We start from the raw sequence: 6164 nt of genomic DNA on the forward strand, positions 1-6164 counted from the left end.
TCGAAGTAAATCAAAGTATATCTATATAGGGTGGGCATTAACTATGTTCGAATAATATGAAAAAATGTTATATAGAAGGGGAAATCATAGAGAAGATTTCAAGATCATTTATATAGGCCAACATCTGATTATCTTTCTATTCATTGTGATGACTTTCATTATGAAATTGTGAATCTATACAGGGTGGGCATTAACTATGTCCATCTTGAATGCGGTTATTTGTAATAGTATGAAAAAAATATTATATAGAGAATTTGTATAGAGAAAAAAGCCATAGAGAAGATGACGACTTTTATTATGAAATCGAGAATCTATACAGGGTGGGCATTAAATACTGTCCACCTTAAATATTGCCATTATTTGTTATAATAATATGAAAAAATATTGCACAGAGGGGGCAGTTATAAACAAGATTTCAAGATCATCTTATATAGATATATATATAGGGTATCTTGATCAATATTTGATTATCTTTCTTTTCATTGTGACGACGGCGAGTAACGAATCAAAGTGAATGATCATCTATATATATGTATCTGGTATTGGTTGTTCGATTACTTCTTTCGATTGTAATAATAAAAAATATTTATAGCTGTGCCATTGACTTTAAGTGTAATAATTTTTTTAATATGATAATGGTGGAAAAAAAAATATTTATAGCTAAGTCATTTTAAATATAAATTATGTCTTGATTATTTTTAATTGCGATAATATTAAAAATATTTATGCTATATATGTTGCTTGTGATTATCTATATACAGGGTGTCTCGATTGATATCTGATTACTTTCTTTTCTCATTGTGAAAAATATTCGATATTGCCATAAGTGATGATGTATAAAACGACATATAAACTGAAAAATATTTAGAACTATATATCACCGACTTTAAGAGTGAATCTCTATTATCTATATACGTCTCGATTGTGGCGATACGAAAGAATATTTAGAGCTATGCCATTGATCTCAAATATAAACGGTCACGGTATATATATACACATATGGAACGTGTTGATTACCATCGATTATCTTTTTTTAATTCGATAATGGTGGAAAATATTTAGAGCTTTCAAGAGTAAACTGCTTACGGTATATTTATCTACAGAATGTCTTGATTAATATCAGCAATTATTTTTAATTGCGATTTATTAATCGATATGTCACAAATTTTGCATGCATATTTATAGCTTATCGATGTACTAAATTTAAATTTTTTTTTCTTAATTAAAATATTCGACTCAAACATATATTCTTATTTTCCAACAATTCAAATGGAATATATTTTCTCGCAAAGTTTTCCAAACATCTGCTCCGACTTATTTCAAAATCGCCGCAGAATGAATACACAACAAAATCATTGAAAGAGTAAGACATCATCTATACGAAACAATTGTAGGCTATAAGCCAGCGTCCACAGGAAAGCTCTGGCCGTCCCCCGATAGTTTTCGCTGCCACTTCCAAGTTTGACCCACTTCCGCCCGAGCCGATGAAGAGAAAGAGAGACGGCCTTTGGATCGCCTCGATCACGAAAATGGGAACAACGGGAACACAGATTTTTGAGGTACACACCCCTCGGTGGCTCAAACTGGAAAACATCAGTTCAACCCTCCCTTCTTCCTTCCCCTGGCCTTCGAAAATATGGGGTTGGGGAGGGGAGTCTCACGATTCAAATTTTTCGACGCAGGAACACGATTTGCACGGCGATTACGAGGCCAAGCTTTTAAAAATGGACGACATCGAGCGAATTTTATTTCTTTCTTTAAATCGATCCGTTAATTGTCTCTTTTAATTCACACGGTTATTGAATTGTGTATGAACAATTCATAATATTAGATTCGATAGATCTAGATTCGAGATCTGTTTGGAAGCGACCTGTCTGGAAGACATAGAGAAATGAAAAGGGAAGAGAAGAAGAATTAATGGAAATTCGTACAGATGGGATGGAATCGGCTGTCGAATTTTATTCCACGCGTGATTCGAAGAGATTCGCGGTCGAAGCCTTCGCGTGTTATGGCCTTTCTAAAGGGGGGCTTTGTTCGATCGGTGAAAAATAAAAAAAAGAGGAGATAGATAGATAGATAGAGAGAGAGAGAGAGAGAGAGGAGGAAACGATGAGCCGACGTATTAAAAAGTCGTGCCTATTGATGGCTCGTTACAAAAGCGGCCCAGTTGAAAGCGGATACCGGCCAGCTACAAAAGCCACCGAACCACCCTCCCCTCCTCTCAACCAGTGGCGCATTCAAAAATCACGCGAGAAAAATCTTTGTGGAGGGGGGAGAGGCCCCGATGATAAAGTAAATGTCGAAAAATATCGTTCGTTCGCTCGCTCGCGCCATAGATGAAATATCATCTGCGTTGGAAGGGGAACAGGAGAACGAGAGAGAGAGAGAGAGAGAGAGAGAGACAGGGGTGAGCAAATTCACTGTGGATGCTCTAGAGGGGGTGGTTCACGCGAAGCGGAAACGCTCGCGTTAAATATCTCACGATTCGGTCGATAAATTTCAATCGAAGACAGGGAATTATCGCGCGATCGTTGAATATTCCTCTTCTCTTCCTTTTTTCTCTCTTCTCTTCCTCTTTGTTTTTCGATTTTTTCTTCTCTCTCTCTCTCTCTTTCTCATTTTCTTCTTGAGTTTTTTTTTATCCACGATTTCGAGAAATTTATATAATCGTTCTAATATTTTTTTGGAGAAAAGAGTTTATTGAAACGAGTATGATTATAAATTTAGATAATAACACTATGTTTATTTATTTACACGGAGGGTTATTAGCGTGTAATATTGTATCGTATTTACACGTTGTCAACGTTATATATGTATAACCTATATTATTAATTATCCCCCCCCCCTCCCCCTTCTATTGAATATTAATGCGAAGCGAATGAAGAATTTAATTAAAACTTGGTACGGAATTTTACGTTTCGTACGTGTAAATATTGACGTGTTATTTCATTTGGAAATAATAGAAATATAAATATGTAAATATCGCGGTTCAATGATATCTAATCAAATCAATTTCGTTTCATTCTTCTCGAATAAAAGTTTTTCTTTCCTTTCTTTTTTTGTGGTTTATTCGATTCTTATACTCCTGTTTCGGAATATGGGCCTGTCACGATGAGCAAACAGACGGATGGGTGATCACCGGAGAATGAAATGAAAATGATGATACGTATAAAGCTATATTCCGTACGTATATCGATAAAATTCAACATTCAAGAGACGAAATATCTAATATCACGTGAAATATGATAACTGTCAGTGATAATAATGCGTATTTGTAACGAAACAGTAATAAACTTTGCGTGTATCCTGCTTTGTTATTTCTTTCTTCCTCTTCTTTTTTTTTTTAATCAAATTTAAATTTCAGAAATGTAAAATTATGTCAAAATGAAATATCCATTCTAATTTTGAAGAAATACATTACATCTCAAAAACCAAGGTATTTAAAAATATAATTCAACTTCACGATATCTTATCAGCAGTTTCACATTTACTTTCAAATTAAAAAAGCTACTTTCTCGGATTCCAAATCTATATTGTGGCATTTTCTTCGCCATAAAAACTCTCAATACAAATTCAAGATGCATAGATTCCACGCAAAGATTATTCAAATAAATTATTTCGCGGAATATCTAAAAAGATATTTAAATTAGGTAAACGTTACTTTTGTCTCCCGATATCCCATCCATATATAACAGAAATACACAACATTCTTCCAGATCTTCCTTCTCTCACCATTAACTACCGTTACATTATTTTTACACATCACCAATCGTTCGTTAAAAAATTCGAAGAATCTTTGAAATTTCTTCGCCTCGAGTAGGAAGAATTTCGCAATTCTTAGATTCTTAAAGCCAGGCGACTCACTTTGATCAAGAATTCGCTTTCTTCACGCCGCATTTGCTCCGCGGCGAGGACACACCGGCAAGGAGACAATTAGGGGAAGGGGCGTGAAACCGGAGGAGAAGAGGGTCCTGAACGGTTGTTCAGCAACGGGATCACGAAGTACAAACAATTTGGTTAACGAGGGGCGGCTATTAGGGCCGATTGGAAGTCGATTCTTGGGATGGTTGGGGCGGCCTTCGTTCGTACGCGGAATTGCGCCCCGCGTTGGGCTGCGTGTCACGCGCGCACCCCGCTTCTACTCGTGCGTGTGCACTTTCCCCCCTCCCCGTGCACGCCTCGTTAGAAATGCATTTCCTCCCCGCGCCAAGTCGTCCCCTTTGACCAGACTCCTTTTCACGAGTCGCCATTTCTATTCTTCCCTTTCGATTCTATTTTTCATAGCGATTTCATTCGACGATATAATTCCCTCCTTGTCTGAATTTAATATTTTATTATTATCAACAGTGCAAGCTACTAGTCTCCCATTTTTCTTCGTTTTCAATTCTATTTTTCATCACGTTCAATCAATATTGGTATCTTAAGTTTTGTAAAAAAGTACAACATTCGTTTTAAAATTATATTCAATCTTGGATATTTTATCTGCTGGTCCTCCTCCTTTCTCGATTCATTTCTTCTTTTTTAATTCTATTTTTCATCACAATTTCAATCAGTAAAACAATATTTCCTTTTTCTTTCTAAATTTGAATTTTCTTGTTCTTTTATTTCTTTATGTTCTCTTTCTTTTTAAATTTTATCACTCCAAACACTCTCAAGTATTGTATCTTATGTTAAAAATATTATTCAATTCAAGTTTCTCTTCTTTTCTTTTTTTTTAATTCTGTTTTTCATTCAATCAATACAATTTCCTTCTTTCTCTATAAATTTGACATTTTATCACTCCAAGCACTCTCAACTAATGTATCTTATGTTAAAAAAATCAAATACAAGTTTCCCTCCCTTTTTCAATTCTATTTTTCACTCAATCAATATAAATTATTCCCTCTTTCTTTTTAAATCAAATATAAAATACAACTTTCTCCCTTTTTTAATTCTATTTTTCATTCAATCAATATAAATTATTCCCTCTTTCTCTCTAAATTTAATATTTTATCACTCCAAGCACTCTCAACTAATGTATCTTACGTTAAAAAAATCAAATACCAAATACAATTTTTCCCCTTTTCTCTTTTTTAATTCTATTTTTCATTCAACCAATATAAATTATTCTCTCTTTCTCTCTAAATTTAATATTTCATCATTCCAAGCACTCTCAACTATTGTATCTTAAAAAATTATCCAATACAACTAGTTAATACTAGTTCCCCTCTTTTCTTTTCGCCATTTCTTTTTTTTTTAATTATATTTTTCATCACTATTTCATTCAATCAAAAATCACCCAATTAATTACTAATTGTAAAAAAGTCACACAAAATCATACAACTAGTTAGTACTAATTTTTCTTTTCACCATTTCTTCTTTTTTAATTCTATTTTTCATCAATCAATTTAATTTCATTTAATCAATACAACTATTCCCCCTTTCTCTCTAAATTTAACATTTTATTATTCTCAACTATTGTATCTTATGTTAAAAAAATCACCCAAATACAACTTTCCTCTTTCTTAATTCTATTTTTTCTCACAATTTCAACCAATACAAAAATTTTACATTTTATCACTCCAAGCATTCTTAACTAATGTATCTTATGTTAAAAAAATTATCCAAATACAACTCCTTTTTTCTTTTTTAATTCTATTTTTCATTCAATACAATTATTCCCTCTTTTTCTCTAAATTTATCCCTCCAAGCACAACTATTGTATCTTATGTTAAAAAAATTACCCAAATACAACCCTTTTTTTCTTTTTTAATTCTATTTTTCATTCAATACAATTATTCCCTCTTTTTCTCTAAATTTATCCCTCCAAGCACAACTATTGTATCTTATGTTAAAAAAATTACCCAAATACAACCCTTTTTTTCTTTTTTAATTCTATTTTTCATTCAATACAATTATTCCCTCTTTCTTTCTAAATTTAATATTTTATCCCTCCAATCACAATTATTGTATCTTATGTTAAAAAAATCATCCAAATACAACTTTCCCTTTTCTCTTTCTTAATTCTACTTTTCCTCACAATTTCATTCAACCAATATATACAATATTCCATCTTTTTTCAAAATTTATTATTTTATCTCCAAATATTCTCAACTAATGTGTCTTATGTTAAAAAAATTACCCAAATACAACCCTTTTTTTCTTTTTTAATTCTATTTTTCATT

General features: G+C 32.6%; 1 protein-coding gene and 1 long non-coding RNA gene across 4 annotated transcripts in view; both read right to left on the reverse strand.

Moving 5' to 3' along the window:
- Positions 1-6164, reverse strand: part of LOC102677923 (myb-like protein Q) — a 204613-nt gene that overhangs the window by 163425 nt on the left and 35024 nt on the right. The window lies entirely within an intron of this gene.
- Positions 4692-6164, reverse strand: part of LOC102677843 — a 2030-nt gene continuing 557 nt past the window's right edge. The window contains exons 2-3 of the long non-coding RNA XR_421709.2: positions 6010-6014; positions 4692-4788 (exon numbers count right to left, since the gene is read on the reverse strand). This is a non-coding gene — a long non-coding RNA (uncharacterized LOC102677843). The remainder of the gene's footprint in view (positions 4789-6009; positions 6015-6164) is intronic.

Source organism: Apis dorsata, unplaced genomic scaffold (genome assembly GCF_000469605.1).
Source record: "Apis dorsata unplaced genomic scaffold, Apis dorsata 1.3 scaffold_216, whole genome shotgun sequence".
NCBI lineage: Eukaryota > Metazoa > Arthropoda > Insecta > Hymenoptera > Apidae > Apis > Apis dorsata.